General features: G+C 35.7%; 1 protein-coding gene across 4 annotated transcripts in view; it reads right to left on the bottom strand.

Annotated features, from left to right (window-relative positions):
• The window catches only part of LOC115451191, a 144,780-nt gene extending 121,688 nt beyond the window's left edge, over positions 1-23,092 (bottom strand). For all 4 annotated transcript variants that reach the window (XM_037437707.1, XM_037437706.1, XM_037437709.1 and 1 more), the window contains exon 1: positions 22,396-23,092. The gene's annotated coding sequence lies outside the window, so the exon portion shown is untranslated. The remainder of the gene's footprint in view (positions 1-22,395) is intronic.
• Positions 23,093-24,141: the final 1,049 nt, after the last annotated feature.

Below are 24,141 nucleotides of genomic sequence, written 5' to 3'. Positions count from 1 at the left end.
AGAAAACAGTTTAACAATAATAATAATGGAAACATGTTTACTCAACTTCTACATTATATTTTAGGTTTCAATGTTGGAATGAGTTTGTGCTGCCTACTGGAGATCAGCTAATAGAGAGGTTCACAGACAATATGACATGACCCAACCAGCGCTGCAAGAAGTGATTCACTCAGTTCAAGAGTATATATAAACCTGCTGCAGCTATATCAAATTCTTGTTTTCATATTGGGATGCCAAGAATATATACCTCTATTAAAAATATACATCTATATAAAAATATACATAGGATTTCATATTTCTCGTTTTATTTTTCTTTCCCTATGATAATTAACTATTAGCCTAATCAGGCTGTGAAGTGAGTTGCCTGGGATCAGAATCCTCCAAAGACGGTTGGCGTCAGGCATACGGCCGGTCATAAAAGCTAAGCTGAATCTATTCTACAATATGTATTGACGCCATATTGGAGTGAGATAATGGTAGGTGGCAAAAAAGATAAGGTAATCCATGTAATAGAATAAGTCGTAATTCAGAAAAATATATACACAAAAGGTCCGGTAACATATCCTCCGTGGAAAAACTAATATTCCGTCATTCTATCTTAGAAGTTTTATTGAAGTTTCGTTTTATCAGATATGTTACTACCTATCAGTTTCTTTTGAGGGCAATTAAAGCTAGGTGAAAAGAACGTCCAATAATTGTTTATTGCAATAACAATTAGGTACTGCAATATTGAACTTACTTAGGCACGTAACTACTTTCTACCGTACATTATTGCAATCCATACTTAACCTCAAAATAACCGCGTTATAAAAATTCTGATTACTCCGAACTCCCATCGAATATCCAATTTACATTTTTATAAAAACTAGAATATGTTCCCTATAGTTTAGTGAAGGTTTTGTACAGACGCAAGCGTAGCCCAACTTTCATACAAAAATGGGCATTCTCCTTTGTAATAGTAAATTCCTTTTTTTGTTATAAAGTACATATGAACGATTTCTGATTTTTTCTTCATATATCATGAATCTACGTCAACGGAAAGCACCCTATAGGTTTTGATTCTCTAGTGAAATTAATTATAAGAACCAGAAAAGACCATATTCATTACGTGATTGAAGTACTCCAATTTTGGCCCCAGTAGTTACTAGACTGTTCTGTTCTTACTTCCAGCCACTGACAGCAGACAGAATGCATCACATCCGAACCCAAGATAAAGCGGTGCACAAACATGACGATAATAAAAACGCGGCTCGACAAACAAGCGGTTTTCCTCCAGTCCTTCCGAGAAATGAGAGATAAAGCGATCGACTATTACTGTTTGTACGTCACTGTTTTTATTATGTACATGCGATACGAAAATGTAAGCGTTTACAAATAAGAGACAAGACGAGTGAATTTCTCGCCTGGTAAGCGCCACGACCATCCAATAACAACAACACCATATTACCAGCCAAACTGAACCACAGCACGAGGAACATTATGTCGCGGCCCTAGGCACGTAGTGAAATGTGTATAGCTCATGGTTGCCCAATTTACATTAAGGTCTATAAGGGCTCGAGAACATTCCCTAACCTTCTCCCCTCCGCCCATCCTAAGATGGTCCCTGCTCCTTCCCAACATTTCCTTCCCAACTATCCTCTTCCAACTTGTCTCCAGGGCCCTGCAGCCGCTAAGCCCGGGGAAACGAGTATACCGTTCGCAGGATTCCCTCGGTGTACACTGCGAGGTCTGATGTTAAAAAAAAAAACTGAACCATAAAGCACTACGTTGCACTGAGCTAGTTAATCATTTGGACTAATTAAGTCTCATATCTGCTTCGGTGGCGTAGTTTTACTGCATGCGCGGTACGACAACGCTCTGAGGTCCTGGATTCGGATCCCGGGTCGGGCAAAGTTATATTTGGGTTTTTCTGCTCAGTATCAGCCCGGAGTCTGGAATTTGTCTCATATTGATAATTTCATACGACTTTAATGCAAAACATATCTGAGTAACACAAGATTACAATATCCAATTTTGGAATCAGCTCAAAGCTTACTACATAAACAAAAGGTCAGCAAAACGCAAATACATTAGTCCCTTACCTCTAGCCCTTTGAGAATAGCATTAAAAACCCTCCGATTCCACATTTTCCAAATTTGAATATCTACTCTTACTCGAGTCTCTTAAGTCCCGTTGCCTCATTCAAACGTCCACATTTGAAACTGAGGCTTATCGGAGAATCACAACTCACTGTTAGCATAAACTACAAATTTAAATAATTAAGCGTTCATTAAACATTCTCAAGCTTCAATTCAGTGTCGATTCAGATACCACGCGTAAACCTTAAGTACAAACAGTATAATTACTTCTCACGCACTTTTTTATCGGAGGGAGAAAACATTTAAATTTGATAGGTTACCTGATTATACGTGACGTCCTAAAACATTCGAAATACCAGAACAATCGTCCTACATTACTTTGAGATAGCTAGCTATTAGATTTATAGAATTAAGTTAATGTTTACGGCCATAGGTTCGATTTCAGCTTGGGCAACACTTAAGTATTTCTAACCCTCAATAGATGGCTTGCATCTAGCAACCTCAGAAACTTTAAATACTACATTTAGCAGATAGGCTTCTCTTGTATACTTTCATCTTTAACCTTCAAATATAAGAACTGTAATCCATAGCTAATTACCAGTTATCACTGTTTCCTTCAAAACCTTATAAAACCACAATTTTATTTACATCTCACCTAAGTATTACCTCAGAATACATAATATTAATATTATAAATTAGCGGCTACGAAACCACGCGGAATCAGCATAAGTAGCAGCAACACGGAGTACGTTCTCATTGAAAGGCATCGGAAACGAGCCGCGGTCCGTTGTTATGTTAATGTATACGTATAATTGCAGTGTGTACGTACATACGAGTTTTATCAAAAGAGTAATTGCTTGATAAATGTATCCTATAGAAAGCAAAACGCGGTTTACGGTGTATTTTAGTCTACTGCATAAAGGTGTGTTTTTGATTATTTAACATTCTTAAGAGGAGAACACGGCTCAGCAAACGTAGTGTAGGACGTCCTCCAGGTAGGTGGTGTGATGAACTGCGAAAGGTAGCTGGTAAGAACTGGATGCGACAGGTCGAAGACAGGGTAAAATGGCGCATATTGAATGCCTATGTCCAGCAGTGGACAAAGATATAGGATGATGATGAAATATTGTTAGCAAAAAATATTAATTTTATGTTACATGACTTTAGTATGTAGGCGTTGAATTATGAATTGTTTTACTCATGGTTTAGAAGCGACAACGGTTACTAGTTGTGAAGTCTTCACATGTTAAGAAAACTTTTGAAGTTATCCCTCACACTTTGCCAAACTGATTAATGTTCCTACCATATTCTACAGAATTCGCTCAGTACTCGCAAACACTATACAGTGATACTTTCTATTTCTGGTCAGCCCTTCGAGATTCATGATTAGCTTGAGTTCATAAATGTTTACCTAAATATGTTACAAAGCACAGTCGTTACCGGTGTAACAAAGTCAATAAAAACTTCTTAATATCAAAGGTAAATGCTATAAGTACTCGCGATTACGCAGTAGGCAGAGAGGTGAAAAGCTATGTGCCAAAATCGGACGAAGTAGCAATCCTTAGTTTCTGTCTTCCCCCAATGGGATAGAGGATAGAGGTGGGATAGAGGTATGTATGTATGATATTAAAATGCAGGGGACTAAGACTATAAAGACCGTGTACATGGGAAAAACCGCCAGAATTCATCGTATCGCCGTGTGGCGTTTCGGGGTTTCAGTACAGATCGACAGGGCGGACCAACATAGTTCTAGCAATAGTTGAAGTCGTTTTCTTGTTGGTATAATTCGAATAGATTATTATCAATTCTCATAGGTATATTATGATAGCCATATTCGGATTATTTTGTAATAATTGTAAGCAAACATCGCCCTTAATTTAAATGATACTATTGTAGTCGTTAATTCTGTGAAATGTATAGATCTAAACAAGGTGTTATGACATAAAAAGATAAGTTGAAAACATATTCCTGGTTTATTTCTATGTTCTTTCTGTGTGATTTGTATCGCTAGTTTGTAAAAATTCCTTTGGCTTCCATCTTTCCGCCTATCACGTTTTATATGGAACACACTACTTCACATTTTATATTCAAAATTAACGCGAATTGTTTTTCTTTTTCTATAGCCGTATTTGGAAAAAATATGTTAAGAAGCCATTAGTATTTCGCGTTGCCCACACTACTTGTAGACGCCACGCCGACATTCGGTTATGAGAATTCAATCGGCTATTGTTCGCAAATCGAGTTATAAATATAACCACACAACTTTGATGTCACCGTCATAATATAAATTTATTGTTTCAAAGTTTAAAACATCAATTAACTTATAAAAGTCATGATAAATTAACTTTAAAAACATTTACCCTAAAATGCGCTCACATATTCGAGTAAATGAAATTTTGTTTGCAATTTTACAAAAATTTAATAGAAGCTCGCATGCGACCCGGCCGGGCTGACATCATCCGCTCCTAGGGGGCCGAGCGCGTGCCCAAACAGCTGATTGCCGGCAGACCACCATAAAAAATCTTATAAAATACCCTCTAAACTAAAATAGACCTTAAAACTAAAACTTTAAGCTCCCAATCGCACTCAGCCACCACCCCGACCCTTGATAAAAGTGGCGGCAAACGACACTCGACTCTAAAACATGAGTATTACCACCGAAAACCTCTTGCGCGCCCGTTTCCCTGTACACGTCATCTACAGAGGAAAGTGTGCAAGTTCGGCCATTTTCAACTGTAATGCGAAGAGTTAAGGATGGAGTTTGCGTGTAAGTGTATATTTAACGAGATAAAACCGAATGGATTTTGTGCATTTCACTCGGTCGGAGGCCGGTGCGTGCTCGGCGCTCGCGGCCGACTCGCTGCGTTCACTCGCCAGTTATACACAACTAGTTTATAGCCAGCGGCAATGCCCGCGTTAAAATACAATACTTTTGACACAACTAAACGCTATTTTTGGATGAAATATATTCAAAGGCTTAAGCTTGAAACTCCAACACGAAACGGCAAGTTTTAATGCAAAATACCGAGAATTATTTGAAAACTTTTTCTCGTGTCAAAAGGCTGTAAAAGACGTTCTATTTTACTCTAAATCTTACGTAACTCACGAATGTATTAGTGCACGTCGAAAGTGCATGTTGCAACCGTTGCATTATCATTCACCAATCTTTACAACTAACTTTATAGAAAACAAGCCTTCCATGTACAAATTTCGATACCAGATATCAAAAGTTTATCTAAAAACTTACCCAAAAACCTATAATAAGAACTTAGTATCGATTTAACAACTAAGCGAAAACTTTACCAAATATATTCACAAAAAAGGAAGACCGCCTCAAAGCGCATTGCGTTAAGAACAGCACAGTAATGTATGTACCAAAAGTCTATCACATTTAATTGTTAGCGAGCCGAACAGGAAATCATAATGGATTTACGATCCATAACTTTATAACATATTTGACGTTTCACACACTGCGTCATTGTGGGATAAATAAGTTTGTTTTTTAACTATTAGTATACCGCTATCCTAGTTGGGAATGGAACGGACTGCCGAGATGGAGGTCCGATGTTCAAAACCCAAAGCATTTACACCTTTGACTTTTCGAAGATAAGTTTAGTATTTATCAATTACCGTTCGATGTAATAGTGTAGAAAAACATTGTGATGAAAACTACTTACCTGAGAAAACTCCCCAAGAATTTCGAAAGTATATGAATTCTACCACTAAAGCTTAAAGCCAAAACCTTGTTATTCGTAGAGGAGGCCAGTACTCAGCAGTGGGCAGTATATAATACAGGGCTGATATTATTATAAAATCGTTTGTTTGGTTTAATTCCATAATGGACTGTGGTGTGAAAAGTCCTGCATTCAATTCCAGATCAAGAATTTATTATGTTTTTTTTATTTGACCAGGATAGGATCCAAATATGTGGGAAAACATAAACCACAATAAAAGGCCGGCTTGTACACTTGATTGAAAGAAATGAAACCATGAAAAATCTTTCTTAAAACACACTATCATATTTTTGATATGTTTGGTTATTGACCCTAAAATCTCTCGCCTTTCCTTTCCATAAAGGTCGACAACGCGTCCACGATTCTCAGTAAGTGTCCTTTAGGAGTAATTACTTACTAATTGACCCAGTTACGACGCTGTTTACCTACTGCTTAAGTTTTATACAATTATATAGTTCTTAGTATAGCTAAATATTAAAAAATACAAAGTATTTATAGTTATAATAAAAGTGCTGTTTATCTGAATTCTGTAAAAACTCCGCTAAAGCGCTAAGGTAAAAAACGTTTCTTAGAACACCCAATACAAAGCAAAATAAAGTTGACTTTTCGCTGTAACTGTCTATTTCCATTCTACCTAGCGATTTCTACTTTAAGAATTAATAAATTCACGTTTATTTCATGATATAAAGAAAGTTTAATAATGTTACATAAATTAGTTATTACGTTTTTAAAATTATTTATGATTCGGTCTATACATGTTCCTTTTATACAAATGTATTGAATGGTTTCTGCTTTTTGTCAGGAATAGTGTTATACCGCGTAAGTGACGAAAAAAGGTAAGCCGAAATATTGATCCTTACCAATCTAAACTTAAGAGCATTCAATAACATCTTTTCTGGACTACTGGATCGTCAATAAGGCCGAGAGGATAATGGGTACGGGCATTTACGCTATCTAAATCATATCACAAGGCGTCAGAGCACAGTTTCCTTCATATCGTTAATTCAATCCAATTTAAGTAACATTTTTATAGAAACAAATTATAGACATTTTTCTACAGCGTGCACGGGCTGGCGTGACCTGGACTTCTACGCCACCAGAAGAATGTAATTCAAAGAGATATCTTGCTGCGTTTCATATATTGAGTGACTTCCAGAGGCTCAACTATCTTCTGCCTAGTCCCTATTACCCTTTCCATTAATAAGGCTAACTCATCTGCGGTTCTTCTAATACTGTGGGTGTTATGAGCGAAAGAGACGATATAACTCCAGGAACTCAGGTAACTACACGCACCACGCCTTTATCCAAAAGGGATAGGCAGCGGTGCAAACTACGCGTTAAATTTTAGCCAAGTGTATTCCGTCCAATAACATGATAGGGGGCGAGCTTAACGCCATATAGGGCACGGATTCCAGACTCCGGACTGATACTTTCTCATCATAAGGTAAGTCACTTGCTAATTTGCAAAAAACTAAGTAATTTCAAACACATCTCAAAGGAAATAGAATCCAGTTACGAGAATGTTCCGTGAGAATGTCCCCAGCGGTACAGGATGTGACGTCACCCAACACTTGTCCGAGGTTTGTATTGCTCGCCGGCAGAATTGTAATGAACGATGTATTAAATTAATGTGTAAAATGTGCCATAATAATAAATCATTGATCAATTCGTGAGGCGTTGAGCATAGCAAGCACTTTCTTTAATAATGGTTTCATGGTTTATAAAAATTTCGATGGATTGGCAAAGGTCAAAATAGGAAGAAATGCACTTATATTTCTAGCATTAATAACCAGTCTTGTAACTAAAGAATTTCTGTAACTAACATTATCATTACGAAGGGCTGCATGTATTGATCGAAGAATCATCAAAGTAATATGACGCAGATTTGTGAATGAATGGCGATCTCTCACAAAGCCTACATATCTATAATTCTTTACAATTAAGAGGACCAATCAAAGGGCCAAAGGAGGGAGTCACGTATAAACTTTGAAGAAATTCTCTACGTTAAAGTACTATTATATACTCTTATACTCATAGCTTCGTTTACGTGCGTGGTTTCACAAAAAGAATATGATTATTACTTTGAATGACGAGACGAGCTGGTCATTTGCTTGATGGTAAGCGATACGACCGCCCATAAACAGCAGAAACACCATCCAACACTTTGAAATACAAAGTATTGTTTAGTATTCCAATGCGCTCGCCATCCAAAGACATGAGATGTTAAGTCTTATTATGTTCAGTAGTTACACTGACTACAATGTCATTTAAACCGGAACACAACTGTGACTACACTACTGCTTGGCGGCTGAAATAGACATTGCGGTGGTACCCAGGCGGACTCTCACATATAAGAGGCCTACCATCAGCAATGTGATCGAATCAAGTAGTAGTAGATTACAGTTCGTTGCGTTGCATAAATTAGATAAATGTATCCGATGCTTATGCATTTAGAGCAACGTTACTTGGTCTGTTAATTGTTTAACCCACTTTGTATGGCGAGGACTCACCAGTCGTGATGTTTGACATGTTCCAGTAACATAGCTGCAGAATCTAAACATAAGACCAACTATTCTATTAATGTTTCTACAGAATAGTAGGTACGTAGGGAACTACAAACTATTCTGGCATTTGAGGCTATACTAGTTTATACCAATAACAAAATTTATATGTTTCGCAAATGCACTGCGAAGACGATTTATTCATTCCTTGGAAAGACTACCCTCATACTAAGCTCATTACTGGCATATGTCTCTCGGCTATACGTGCAATAGCTATTATCGTAGTGTTATAATAATATTTGTATAGAAGTTTTTGAGCACGACTATGATTATAAAAATACTCATTTTCGGAATAAGAAGGACTGAAGAGTAATGTCGCTTTCCATTGGTGAAAGAATTGTCAACTATACTTTAATGTTTTATATACAGTCTATTTGAGTACTAAGGCTATTCTACAATATTGCTATATGTATATATAGAAAACGATTAAAATATCGATAGAAAACCTGCTAAGTGCATACATACCCAAGAATTCTGCAGAGGAATTTAATGTCTACAAACATTAAGCCGAGTAGATTTAGAAGTTTTTAATTGTGAAATAAGCTCGGACTAATCAGTAAGAGGATTTAATATTGGACTGTAATTGTTAGAAGCCGTAAGAACTGACTGAAGGTCAACTAGTTCCGAGAAAAACCCTACACGAAGGCAGCTAGGTACCTACACAAAGAGAAGTTAAACAATGAATCGCATCGCAAAACTAAGGGTAACATCAATCGATATTTTTTTTTCAACATGTAGGTAGGTCTAAAACTGATTGCACATCAAGAACTAAGGTAGTTGGACTTAACTCGCATAGCTGAGATATTTTTCATACTTGTGTCCTGACTTTACAGTATACAAACGGAGCTATGTGCTATGTTCTTAGCTCAAAGAGCTAGACTAACTTCACGTAGTTCTTGGTCTTGAGTCTGCTTTAAACTAGTAAGTTTCGGTTTAATCCTGAAAAACTGTGTATTTTATCACTGATATCAACCAGGAGTCTGGGATTGACTAAAAATGGCTGGATACTCATTCTCATGAGGCTTATAATGGCTGGAAAGTGTAAGTACGTTAAATTTCTACCCAATCCTAGAGGGAAAAATACGAGATACTACTTATACTAGCAGAGTTTAGAATAGCAAGAAACTTCTAGAAGCTGTCATCTACAAATTATTTCGCCGTATTGCGGCAAGTTAACTTCTACAAATTTTGATGCTTGACTTGCAGCAATAAATATTGCCGCTGTAAACATTTGAAAGTTCTTTGTGAGCAACTGCTTGTCTAAAGTTAGCTTAACACGTCACACATTTAAAGCATTTCACAAATAACTTTCACACAATGTTAAAACAAACTAAAAGTTTAACAGACGACAGCGGAGTTAACCGCATCGGCTCGAATTAACGGTAGACAGTTAATGCGTTTTTTGCGAATAGTTAAACGTAAACAGATCGATTAACCGACCTCGGTGCCGCGTGGCTCGTCGACCGTGACTCCCGGGTTCTATTCCGTTTTTGTCTTTGTATGGAAGGTTATGGAAGTTACTGTTGTAGGATTCTTTTTGCAGACTAGTTTAGTTTTAAAAATACCAGCTCTGCCGTGGCGAAGGGTGAAATTTTCCGAAAAGGAACCCGACACAACACAGTTAATATTCATAAATGCCGTCTGCAAATAATTTTAATTTAACGAATTAGATTTTACATTAATTATGAAAGGGAAACCGGCAGGAGTCGAATTATGGACCCTTCTCCACTGCAGCTCTGTATTATATACTGTTCTACTGTGAGCGCGGGCCTCTACTAAGAGTTTAGGCCTTGGTCCACCACGCTGACTTAATGAGCGTTGGCAGACTTTACATACCTTCGAAATTCTTAGGTATGTAAGTTTCCTCACAGTATTTTCCTTCACTGTTTAAACGAATGATAATTCATAAACAATACACATCGTCAGAGGTATGGTAGTTTTAAATTAATGGTCAGGAAAAACAATCAAATTTTGAGGATTTCCGTGTTGAATGATATTGGTGCACCGTGCAACACATATCTCTTGCTATACAGCATCGTAGTGTTGCCAGTTTTATGGGCACCTTTGCGCAAGATATGGTCCGGGTGGCCTCTATAATAGGGTACCGGACTCATTTTTGTTCTTTACTATTATCAAATATTTACATAATATAAATTATAACACAGAAGGAATTATTAAAATCCGGTAAAAAATCAACAAGTTATAAGTCTTTGAATTTCGGTGGAAGGGGTAATTAACAAGAAACAGAAAAGAGACGAAATATCCACATGTGACGTCATCGGGAATTACGACGCGTGCGAAAAAAAGAGATGAAGCGATATCCCCACATCGCGCCCACTTCTGCACGTTACAATATTTTAAATATGAATTACTCGCTCATTTTTTTAACCAATTATTATGCAGTTTTCGCAGGAGTGCTTCTTTTTCGTATTATTAACCATTACATATAGAATAATGTACAAAATCAAGCATAGGCCGGTCCCCTATTAGTTTAAAAGGAAACTTTTACTCAAAATTATATTAAAATCTTTAAAAAAAATATTTAATTTTTATATTTTTGTGATATGCCTTATTATTCTCGTAGGTCGCGGAATGTTTTATGCGAGTTTTTTAGATATGATCACGCGTCAATGTTCCCGGATAGGAAATGACGAGCGATATGAACTTGGCGATAAGAATGTACGCAATTCTGCCCTTATTACTGTTCACTATTTAATCGGGTTCAATGGAGGTATTGTTAACTTTATTTCTGCACATAACCTCATGTTGATCATAGCTGTGGCCTTTTGCAGCCATTAATATTATTATAGTATCATATCGCTAAGCACAAATTAAAAAGTACTTAATTTGTTGAACTACACTTTATTAGGTGCATTAACATGTCTACCTTCCAAGACCTAACCTTGAAGGTGTGCGTCCACGCTATTCCGACATTATAGTTGCTGTACATGGGCAAAGTAACTTTAAATTATAAAATACTTATGTAGTATTACGTAATTATCATAACCTTTGCGTTAATTTTTGACAGCACGTAATGTTACGTGTGTACGTGGCTTATAGACAAAGAAATCATTTACAGACCTAGTAGAATACAGTATAACTAAGAGCGTATTGAGCGGGACATAGTTAATTGCTTGGTTTTGATTTAAATTCTCAGACCAGCAGAACACTCGCGCCTTTTATTCCTAAAGGAGTAGAATAAGGCGCAACTAACGCATCCATTATTCAAGTACAAATTACAAACTCCGAACTGATACTTACCTAACCCGGGAATCGAAATAATAAAGTAATTAAAGAGAAATTTCGCTTATTTAATTACAACAACGGCGCAACACAATTTACTCTATGTTAATTGTCGTGTTTTGAGGAAAGACTGCTCAGTGCAGAGGCTTGAGTGAGTATTTCTTATCATTGTAAACTGTTAATAACTGTCCTTTCAAACAATACTTTACAAGAATTCGTGATTCTGAGGCTGGTACCAAATTTGTGTCTGACTTCGTAGCAATTGTTGAGTAAAACCTATAGTATATATATATATATATATATCTATACTATAGAACATAACATTTGATCCATAATAAAGAATGCAGAGAAAATATATTCAAGTTTAAAGGACAATTTACTTCCTCAATTAAGGAAAAATGATTCCTAAACTATTGAACATAACATGTGATTTATAATAAAGAATGTAGAGAATGTGGTGAAGTTTGAAGGACAAATAGCCAGTATAATTACTAGGCATTGTAAGGCACATTTAATATAAAGAAGGAAGAGTACAATGCATTGCCACGCAACACTTTGAAATCAGAAGTTCGGGTGGTCGAGACATATAAAATCAAGCGCGGTTTACTCTCGTCTTGAATTAAAAAGAAAAAACTGGTCGATAAACTTAGCCTCTAACACCTGAACTCCAAAAAAATCGAACCCAATACCGCATATTTATACCACACTATAAAGAATCTATGCATTAATAAGTACGCGAAACATCCTGAGGCATTGAATCAACTTGAATTAAAACCTGTCGAACTGGTTGTCGCTGCTTTCTTTATCGCTTGTAAAGCCGGGTTGTGGGCAATTTCGGTCTACAGGGTGTGGTATACTGTGGAGTAAATATTGTATTTATTTTCAATATACTGAGAGTGCTTAAATATTTAACACAGATTAGCATTCAGGGATTGGCCGAGCTTTCTTCGGTGTCAAAATACGAATTGCATGGTCGACCATATCTTAATGAAATGAAATAATTTATTTGAACCTATAAATGTTATCCATTATCTAGATTTCGTCAATATTAACTCAACCACCGGTTCCGAAAGCAGTTCTCACCAGAGACGAACGGGCAAGAAACTCTAGTGTTGCTCTTTTCAAAATCAGTTTAAGGTATAAACTACAGTACATGATACAGAAAAAGAAATAAGAAATACAATTGTTTTGTTATTATTGTTGGAGCAGTTCCTTTTATTTACAGGAGTTACAGGGACAGTATTTGACAGAGAGCCTTATAAATATAACTAGTGAAAGAAACATTCGCTCGGTATCCGTAAGATGTCAAGTACTCTAAGTATAAGTTATTGTACAGCTGTGATAAAGAATACAGGGTGTCCGCAAAACGTACTTCACGGACACTGGACTTCACAGAGAGTATACTGTATTATACGAGCAGAGAAAAGTGACGGGCTCTAAGTAGTGTGGTCCAGAGAAAGTTGCGGTTGACAAGAGATAATTATTCGTAGCCATTCGAAACAATAACTGTAATAATCAAGAAAGCCAATTAGAAACTAGATATATACAGGCCGATCCCAAAACGCGCTATGTTTACTCTGTGTAGGCAAGGGCATGACCAGTGGTACGGACAACAGAAGATTTTTTTTTAACCTGTCTTATGTTTGCTAGCCAGACAAGGGTCGGCTTATAGGAACACACCGTACTTTTGGGTGAGTGCTTTAGGCGCTCGCAACTCATGAAACTTAGGCGATCAAGCTGAGGGCAAGCCAGTAACAGGTTACGAGCTCAACTCAGGACGGTCACGATTAGGTAAACAAAGATAATCTTATGATAGTCGTCATACCATTAATGATACACGCGTTTGCGTTGTTCTTCTAACAACGTTAGTTAAGATTCAAAAGGAACGCGTATAGGTTCACTTTTTGTCCGTCCGTCAAGGTCTTTTTCCTCAGAAACGCGTAGAGCTATTAAGTTAAAATTTATATTACATACACGGGATTCCAGTTTCTTTTAGCTGTGAAAAAATCAGACTTTTAGGTCGACGTGATCAAAAGATATGACGAAGGAATCAAAACTTATCGGGTACTTACTTGGTTTCTTTTTTACCTTAGTTATAACAACACAATTAAGTTTTGTTTTTATAGAGGCCTGGCAAATGAATCGCATTGCACCTGATGGTAAATGGAGTAGGGTCCAGATAGACTGACGAGATATGTTTATCCCAGTTACGCCGGGTTGTTTGAAACCGGATATCTACAGGCTGATCCCGAAACGCGACACATTTACATGGCCCTATGCTATACATACTGGGTTTTATATCTTGTGTACTATGCGGGCGGATATAACTATCCCGTCACCAATCACTTAAAGTTCTAAGTGTCGTTATTTTTACGTATTGAATATAATAATATACCCTCGTCACAATCGCTTCTTGCAGTGCATACTGTATTATATTTCATGGAATTTGACTCGATGAACTTTTAGCGTACCAAATATAAATATAATAATTTGCAAAGTTTACTTCATTATGAAAATATTACTACATTAATAAATCTAGAAAACTAGATAAAACTTCGTTTATTGCAAGACTATTATTTTTTTACCAATACAATATTTAAATGCAATCAACGACAAAAACCGATTCGCTTCAAAGAATAAGCCTTTCAAACTCAGACAAGAAATCTAAGCGTTGTCTAATTTGCAATACAAACAGAGCGTCCATTAGGATGCATGCGATCACATAATGTGAATAATATATTAGAAGCAGTGGTGCCACAGCCTAGGCCAAAAGCTGGTTATAGCTGCAGTTTACTGCAGTGTAGCTTGATTGGCTACAAACATTCCGCCACTTATCGCCTCAACGCCAGATTATAGTACCAACATACCAACTCAGCAAACAGTACATTTTCTGCATGGGTTTAAAATGAATCAGCATGTTAATTCCAAATTCAAATCTCGAAACAATGAACAATGTGTCGAATGTACTGCATGTCATGGAATTGGAATCAGTTTTTTAAATTTATTTTGAGGCGTGTCGATGACCTTTTTTCATGAACGTTAACTTACACTTAGAAAATGAGCAAATTATGGGTCTTAACTTTAGTATAATATGACATCTAGTTAGAAAATACAGTGTTCCAAAAAGTGTCATAGTCGATGTCAATACCCATTGAATTTGCAGAGGACACATAAATTAATGGAAAAGTTAGCTAGGTTCCGGCAGCAGCAAACCCAAACCGTATCATCGATACTATATCATCGCTATCGAGATATGGATAGCGATGATATCCTGAACAAATAAGTAATCAGAAGTATAATGGACACTGAGACTGAGTACATCTTTGTTTTTATGGGAAATAATTATAACATGTAAAGCACATAGTAAAAAAAGTTTTTTAATATACACGCTCAACTCGCTTCAACGTACATACATTTTATTTGTTATAATAAAATTTACCCATTTTACAACTGCATTAGATTTGGTGCGCCTTGCGTTAAAATGTCAGCTCAAACTCAAAGTTTAACGGCAACTAAGTGATTAATAAAATGCGACATTAACAAAGCGGTATCCAAACAAAGGAATAATAGAAACCTAATCAGTAACAGTATACCCCAATTGATAGTGAATATCTTAAGCATTGATAGCTGTGAGTCAGTGATAACGAACGAAAGGGAATGTAGCTTCATCGACGGTCCGTAGTTCGAACCGGTTCCTAGAACTAACGTCAAATGCTAAAGGTCAGTTGTTCCGGAAAATAGGTTTTTAGTAACTTCGTAGAATGTGTTTATTGTCCACGGAGTTCATAACTAGGCAGCCTACTAAATTTGCTGGTGGTAGGGTATATTTTATATCCGCCCGGATAGCGACCACTGTATAAATGGTATTTAAACTTATACTGGCGTTCAATCATCCCTCGTCAATCAATATTCTGTCTTAATATACTATTTCGCTTACCATCGAGTGCAAATAGCTAGCTCACTTTGTTATATTTGTATAACAAAGTGAGCTAGTATGTACGCATATACGTAATAGTAATTATGAATGGTTGTTCAAATAAAATGTCATTTGAAATCGGTACAAATATTATAAAGAAGTTTGTTTGTAAGGCCTAATCTCCCTAACTACTGAACGTATTTTGAAAATTTTTTCACTATTAGGAAGCTAAATTACTCCTGTTTACTATACGCTCCTTTTGTATCCTTCAAAAATATAAAGCGGGAGTTTTATCCCGCAGAACTTACCACGCGGGCGGAGCCGCGGGGAAAAACTAGTAACATACATTGTTTCTAACAATCGGTTATTTCACATTATACAAGAAACTACCCTGTGTATTTGTAGTTTATGATTTATATCGGCTGCAAATCGAAATCTAGGCTAAGTTAGTTTACCTTAGCTCCTACACTGAGTATTTTTTTTTACTTGTGTTCAGACCACAAAATCTTTTAAACTAAGCTTTGTTCTAATAATTTTCTCAAGTATGCGAGATAACCTAACGTATCTTGGATCTAAGTCCGCAACCCGAGCCCACAGTATTTTAAAATTTCAAGAAAACAGTGGAAACTTAATATTTTACACAACACGTAGAAACTTCTTCAAACCCGTCTGAGGCACGCGAGGTATTTATATTTTCAACTACGTTACTACCCTGACTTTGTGCGGACAATGACTTTCTTACAACTTTAGAAAACTACACGTTAGTAAGTAATACATGATTGTTATTTCTAGTATTTTACGACTAGTCAAGTCATTTGTTTGCTGGTAAGCCATAGTCACACCACCTCAAATACTATATTGTAGTCTTCTTATGCTCGCGTCTTTTACCGCATCAAATTTCGTTCGGGAGTAGTCAAAGCAAGGCTGTTGGTGAAATAATTTTCAGAATCGGACGAACGATTTTAGAGATATCGCGTTAAAAACAACTTACAAAGAACTTAATTTATTATGTTAGATATTGATTATAACTAGCATTTACTCGCGGCTTCACCCGTGTGAAAGAGTTTCTCGGGATGGAAAGTAGCCTGTAACCTTCCTTAGGTCTTAAATTATCTCTATACCAAATTTCATAAAAATCCGTTTAGTAGATTTTGAGAAAATCGATAACATAGACAGACAGAAAAGGTGATAATATGTATACATATAGGTATCATTACAACCACGACATCAATATTCTAACATTGGCATTATTGGCGTTAGTAGGATGCTTATCAAGAATGCGTAGTCAGTGTTACGTATGTATAAATCGTAATTTATACGTACTTAGGGTTAGCGCAGATCTCTCTTCAGTCGTGAAATATAATATCTTTTATACTATGTTTGACACAATCAGGAATTATTTTTTGTGATACGCAAAAGATTCCGACGCTATCCCAAAATTATAACGCACATTTAGAACTAAAGTGAGCTATCTAAAAATGATATACCTTTTGGTTGTTTTTATAATTGAATTTATGACTCAGTAAACCTATTGAAATAAAACTATTTTGCGGATGATTTGAAACCGGAAGAAAATCATCCAATGAAAACCGCGATAAAATTCGTAAAATAGTTTCAATGTCTAACATTCGCGTAAACATAAGAAATTATAATCAAAAACTATTTAAAAGAATTGTAGGCAAAATATTGCGCTTTTGGAATTTAAAGCTTTCGCATTAGGCTGTTTGTTGTGTGTCAATGTTATAGAATTTATGCAGAAGATACACATTGAAGCCAAAATGGCGTGCTTTATTACACTATAACCATTCATTTACTATAGTTTAAAGACATTAAGTCCAAGCACCAATGTATAACGAATAATAGGTATTAGCACTTTCAATTTAATCGACTAATTTCCTTTGAGATCTGGCCTGTTACTTGCCAAACGTATCATTAAGTGTTTAGTATAACTGTAAAATAATGTAAATGCGATTAAGAAAATTTTGCAATTAATTCACTGCTAGGAGGTCTCTCATATTATATGAGAATCCACCTGGGTAGGTACCACCCCAATGTCTATTTCTGCCGCCAAGCAGCAGTGTGCAATTTTGTGTTTTATTGTGCTCCGGTTTGAAGGACATTGCAACCAATGTATCTACTGGACATAATAAGACTTAACATCTCATGTCTCAGGATGGCGAGCGCAGTGGAATACAAAATAATACTTTGTTATTCAAGGTGTTGGATGGTGTTTCTACTGTTTAGACGCCGTCGTATCGTTATCATCAGGCGGACGGCAAGCTCGTCTAGTCATTGAAAGCAATCAAAAAATATATCTTAAGACATATAGACACTGGAATTATTATTTGAAACGGTCAGAGACGCGAGCAAAAACACGTATAGACTCTAAAAATTATCTCCGACCAACAATTATAGGGGCAGTAGAATCCATTAGAGAATTGGGGACCGGACGAAAGCAGAGGACTAAAGCGAAGGGGAAGAGGGTAAAGAGGAAATAGGGGACGCCCGTACGTGGAAAATAGTACCTCTATAATATTAGATTCTACACGAAATACTCTATCGATATATGTACTTAATAAGGTACCTATCGTACTTTACTTCAAATATATACGTAATTAATTATAATTGCTGTCTTTATCAATTCACTTAACTATAGCGAACGAAAAAACAAAAAGTAAACTACCTACTTTTCAATTATATTACATTCTGTAGAAATGACAGATATGGACTGTCACCTGATTTATTTGAAAAGAATGTAGTAATTATTTTTATAACTTGAATATCTACGCAGCAAAGATCGCAATTTTTCGACGCAATTAGTTGTTTACATTTAAAAAACCGGTTACGGTGCGTTCTACTAGTACTCACCCCATATTATTTTGTAGCGAATTTACGCAGTGACGCAGTGTGGCTTTGGGCTTGATACGCAAATCAGATAATTTTGTACGTTATTAAAAAAATATGATTTGGGTTTAGAACTATGCACTTTTGCAACCTCTCCGTGATATGCTTCAGTAAAGAGAAGGAAGGCTTAGTTGTAGTAGTAGTTAAGTCAGCATCATACCTTTTCCCCTTCTCAGAGGTAAGTAGAGGTGTAACATCATAACGCGATAGATGTACCGCGTGAGCAACACAAATACGCCATCGAAGCTAAGTAATCAATTTCTTTCAAACACAAATTAGGCATCGACTCCACAATTGGTAAACAATATAATATGGGTAGATAAACATTTTTTTGTGTTTTAGTTGTTTTTGAAAGCGGTTATCTTTTGTAATTACCGATTAAAAACACACGACTGCACTAGAGCCCGTAGCCAAGGCTCGTTTATAAAATCATTAACGTAAAGTATAACAGAAGGGGTCAAGTCAAAAAGCTAAATCCAGCGCTAGTATGTCATCCTTATACATAACATTAGCGTTAACGATCGTAGAAAAAAAAATTGTTGAAAGCGCAGTGGCGAAGGGTGATATTTCTCGAAAGGGAACTCGACGCGACATGTAGGTACGACTCTGCCGTGCTAAGCTCAAAAGCGATATCTCAAAAAAAAAACAAAATCTTGATTTTCACGTTGTCAGATAGTTTAAAGAAATATCCATCCAATGAACTTACCCAAGTAACGGTATCTTGTTTAGAACTTAAAAAAATCCTTAAAAGAGTTTCTATCGCAGTTTGTTTATGTGGTTTGAAAATCTTTCCAATGATAATGAAATTTTACATAGGTTTCAAAGGGAAGCCGGCAGGAATCGGTTTATAAGGACTTTTCGCCACTGTTAAGGCGCCAGACGAGCTTCGCCGCTTGGTGTTGTGAAATGCAAAACACTGGCATACAGGAATCACAATACTTATAATAGTGTCACTCTTTGAACATTTGCTTATCAGAGTTGTTTTTTGAGGTTTGGATTAGCAAGAAAACTTGCAGGTCACTTTTAGCCGATTTTTACAGCGTAAACAATTACGGCGTGTTATCTTCTGCAAGTTTTGACGGTTGCAGGACTTGATGCGAGTTGCATGTGTATAGGAATTATTAAAATATTGCGACTAGCGTACGCATCTAGATGTTCTTGCGCAAAACATTGCAAGAACTTGCTAGTCTAAACTAAGTATTAGATGGAAAACGTTTGTTGAACGTTAATAACTACCTCTGCCCACCACTTTGGCGATACAAGCGTGAGCTTTAAGTCATGAGGTAACAATAAGTTACATAAACACGGAAACACTGCTTTGACTTTGTTGAAACACTAATCAAGATATTTTTTACGTAATACAGCAAAATTAACGATTTGATGTAATCATTTGGTTTATAGCAAATAAAAGATCTGTCTGTACGCCCGTCTTGTTTACCAATGAACATTATAGAGAGGTGGTTAACGTTCCGTTTTTTTCGTAATTAGACTAACTATTGGGAATGTTAAAAACATGATTATTATTATCAGTCTTATAAACTTGTTTTAGCGTTAAGAGGTGGTTAAGAATTGCTTAAATAGCTGTCAAAAACATCACGGGTTCCTAGTTTAAACCGTATTAAGAAGCAAGATGGCGGGTTTTGACTTACAGCTGATCGAGTAAATTTGTATTTTAATTTTTTTTTGTTGCTGTGAATGACGAGACGAGCTTGCCGTTCATCTGATGGTAAGCGACACGATCGCCCATAAACAGTAGAAACACCATCCAACACATTGAAATACAAAATATTGTTTGGTATTCCACTGCGCTCGCCATCCTGAGACGTGAAATGTTAAGTCTCATTAAGTCCAGTAGTTACACTGGCTACAATGTCCTTCAAACCGGACAAACTAAGCATAGCTTTGCAATTTTTTTATAAGTAAGACTGTATTAGCTAAAGCACTAGTATGTTTTATGTGTTGACATAAAAGCTACATCTATATGTCTGCGATCAGTTGTTAATAAAGTTACTGAAGCAATTTACACATTTCACTATAAGTACATATAGTGCTTTTTGTACAATGTTACATTAAATTTGGTATTGCGGTAATTTCTAGAAAATCTTACTTCATTTTACATAATAATTTATTAATTAATTGTTTGCCTCGTTTAGCTTGGAAAGTGTGCGTGCACAAATTAAACTTACTCTTCATATAGATTTGGCTTCGGAATTTTATTGTACTTTTCAGAAATATAAATTTGGCTTTGGCTATGTACGTGTCTTTAGCGAGACAATTTGTAGAAGTCGACTTCCGCCAATATATTTGCCAAATAAAAAATAACAAGCCGACTTTTGCAATTTTTTAAGCTTGCAAGAAATGTGGCAAGTCGCTTGTGTATATGAGTATTGAAATAGGAACTGCCGCTAGTGTAAACGCGTCTGAAAGTTCTTGCGAAATACTTTGCTGCAATAAATTGCAAGTCTTAACTCATTATATTGGAACCGAGCTACTTTCTCTTAACGCAGCTTTTGAATTTTTAGATTTTTTTTTAATTACCTTTATTCATTATTCCTAATTATACAAAATAAATTAGGAAAAGGATAAATTAAATATAAATTAATATTAATTAATTTTCAAAATAAAAGCTTGACGTTTTTTTTTTAATTACACCAAATGCTGTAAATTATTGAATATTCCTCACTTATTTGTTTACATATTCGTAAATATTAGAGTATAAATTAACCTATAATCCTTTCAAAAGTACATTTAACTCTTTCTATCCTAACAGACTACAGATAAGGAATATAATTTCCAGTGTATAATTAAGTTAATAAGTCTCTAATAAGCAACCCCATAATTATTTCTTAAAGATATCATCACTTTTTATAGTTGTGTTTCTTTTATAATCTTGCACTTCAAAAAAGTTTTTTATTTTTTCAAATTAAATTATAGGTGTTTTAATATTACTATGTAATAGGAAAAACCTTTTTTAATCTCATTTGTCCCTTCCTATGTTCTAAATTTGTATTAACGGAGTATAGGGATTCATAAGTAATAACATTTAAAATATGTAGGTATTCAAAATGTATACCTATTATTATTGTTAATTTTTCTATATAACAATAATAATGATATTTCATATTTTATGTTATAAGTACATTATTATTTTTTAAATACCTGCGATGATGAGAGAATAACTGATGTGGTTGATTTTTTTTAAGTTGGAATTTTTATTATACCTTTAAATCAACTTTCCTAGGCCACCAATCCTTTTACTAATCATAGTTTAATTTTAATTTATGCTAAGTGGATAATTTTATAATTTAGCCAGAATGTATTTTTATTGTGTTCCATATTTAAAATCGACACAAGATACTGGCATGACATCACAAAAATAAAGTAACTTAAATAGGTATCAGACCAACATAAAGAAATATTTAAAACGTAAAGGTAAATATATTTTATATTAATTATACTTAGGTATACAAGAATACAATTCTTCCATATTTAAAAAAAATATCTTGCTGTTACATAGTTTACGTTTCGATCTACCGACACAAGTGAATTGAAAGTTCGCATTTGAGGTCCAAAAAGTTTTTGAAAGAAAATACATCTACCTATATAACATTATCTAAATTAGGGTTCTGTTATCAATGCGTAGGTACGCATTGTGTTTAATGCACAATTCACAAGAAGACGTTTGGATATAATAATTAGCACACCGTAATTTTTCAATGAAATTTGTCGGAATTTGTTCACACAAAAACTAAAGTTTGCGCAATATTGTTTTTGGAATTGTATTTAAAAGCAGTAGTAGGAAATATTTTGGTTAGAATTAAAAGTATCGCATAGTGTCAGCGGTCGTATACCGATTAGGCCTACGCCACAAGCCGGCAACTATGCGCACCGGCGAATGCAAGTTGTGACGTGTTTTAACGCACTAAACTTCACTATATTGAATGAAAATATATTCATACCTTAGTTTCAGGGTGTAATCCAAATATCCGATAAAAATCCAAATCCAAAAACACAAAACTGATACACTATTTTCAACCAACAAACTTACACTTGGTGTGTACACCGTTGCAATCCAAATGTTTTTAAATAACTTCTTAAATATTTTACCACACACTAGTCAACACTGCTTGCAGCCATATCATTTAAAATCACTATTTTTATAATTTCCACACTACCTAATAGAAAATGGTTTATATTTTTTTTTTGTTTTATTTGAATTAGTGTATTTTGAGGTTTATAACTGGTGAATATAGAATTTTTGAATTGTTTACGATTTTGTTAAACCGAAACAGTGAAACAACGGTCGAGTGCGTTCCGCTTCCGCATCCCCAAAACAGCTGTTTGGAAGTAGTGACGTCAAAAAATCGATAACAGCCGGGACTGGACAACCATAAATTGCACACCACACTTTTCACAACACAGATTAGATACCGGTTTCACAATTCAATGCATCTCATGAGTGATGTTCGATAATGCAAAAACAAAATATTATGATATTGTAGTTTAATGAAAATGAAAGTGGTAGTTTGAGATTTACATATTAGTGTTGTAATTGGTTGTTGAACGATCACTGTGATTGTTTTGTTTATCGTGTAATAAGTTTGGTAAGCACATTGTACTATAATGCAGTCGCACGCGGTCGCGCTCGCTCGCGGACTGGCGGCGGCGGAGGCGCGGCGCGCGGGGCCGGCGCGGGGCGGGGGCGCGCGGGACGGCGGCGGGGGGCGGGTCGCGGGCGGTCCCGCCGTGCGGAATGCTATTGTAGGCGAACTTGCCCGCCACTTTTTTTCTCGATTCTGGTCAAACAAGTTTCGTATACAACCTGCATTGTAAGGATTCCGCCATTCTCGAACAAGTCAACGGTCTTTCTAACTTTGTGAAGTGTAAGGTTTCGCTGAAATTTGAAAACCTAGGGGAAAACGTGAACAAATTTACCTAAATAAGTTCATAATGACGAAAATGCTAAACTATGCGATGTTACCCATAATCGCCAAAAAATGAATAATAATTCAAAAGTTAAAATCAATTAAAAAGAAACCCGCCTGCGTAAATGAATATCTTAGTTAGTAAATGTGATATAGAAAAACCTTAAGTTTTTGTGATATATTGCTCTGCTTGGAATACACTTCGAAGAAGTTGTTTGTATATTTTTCATGCAGTCATTGTACTTATATAGGTAACGCCTTCAATATTTTTGTTACTTATAACAACAGACCAAATGACAGCTCTAGGACCTCTACTGTCTACCACTCACCATCACCATCGTAATCTACGACAGCTCACCTTTTATAAAAACTTTACCTATAATATGGAATATCAGCTGTGTAGACAATATCAATGGAATAGACTAATTTAGTTAAGCACTTGTTTATTATATCACCGGGTACAAACTTTAAGTCCATATCCATCAATCCTTAGTTCTTACTCTTTTTCCCAACCTCCATTCTCCATCGTTACTTAAAGTAAGAAATATAAATTTTGTGGTAAGACATAAAGTTATCAATAAACTCCAATTTGCCTTTGAAATGCGAAAATTTTTAATATGGTGCCATAATTAGGTATAATAAATTCATAATTGAAGCTATGTCTGATTCTAAAACAGTTGAAATGTAAACACGAGTCAGTAAATCTTTCAAAACTAAATAAAATATCATTAGAATCCAATGTCACGACAAACTTATTGGAATCCTATACCTCGAAACATT

The sequence above is a fragment of the Manduca sexta genome, chromosome 12 (assembly GCF_014839805.1).
Source record: "Manduca sexta isolate Smith_Timp_Sample1 chromosome 12, JHU_Msex_v1.0, whole genome shotgun sequence".
NCBI lineage: Eukaryota > Metazoa > Arthropoda > Insecta > Lepidoptera > Sphingidae > Manduca > Manduca sexta.
Note: the sequence above shows the minus strand (reverse complement) of the source record. Positions and strands in the feature narration are given on the sequence as shown.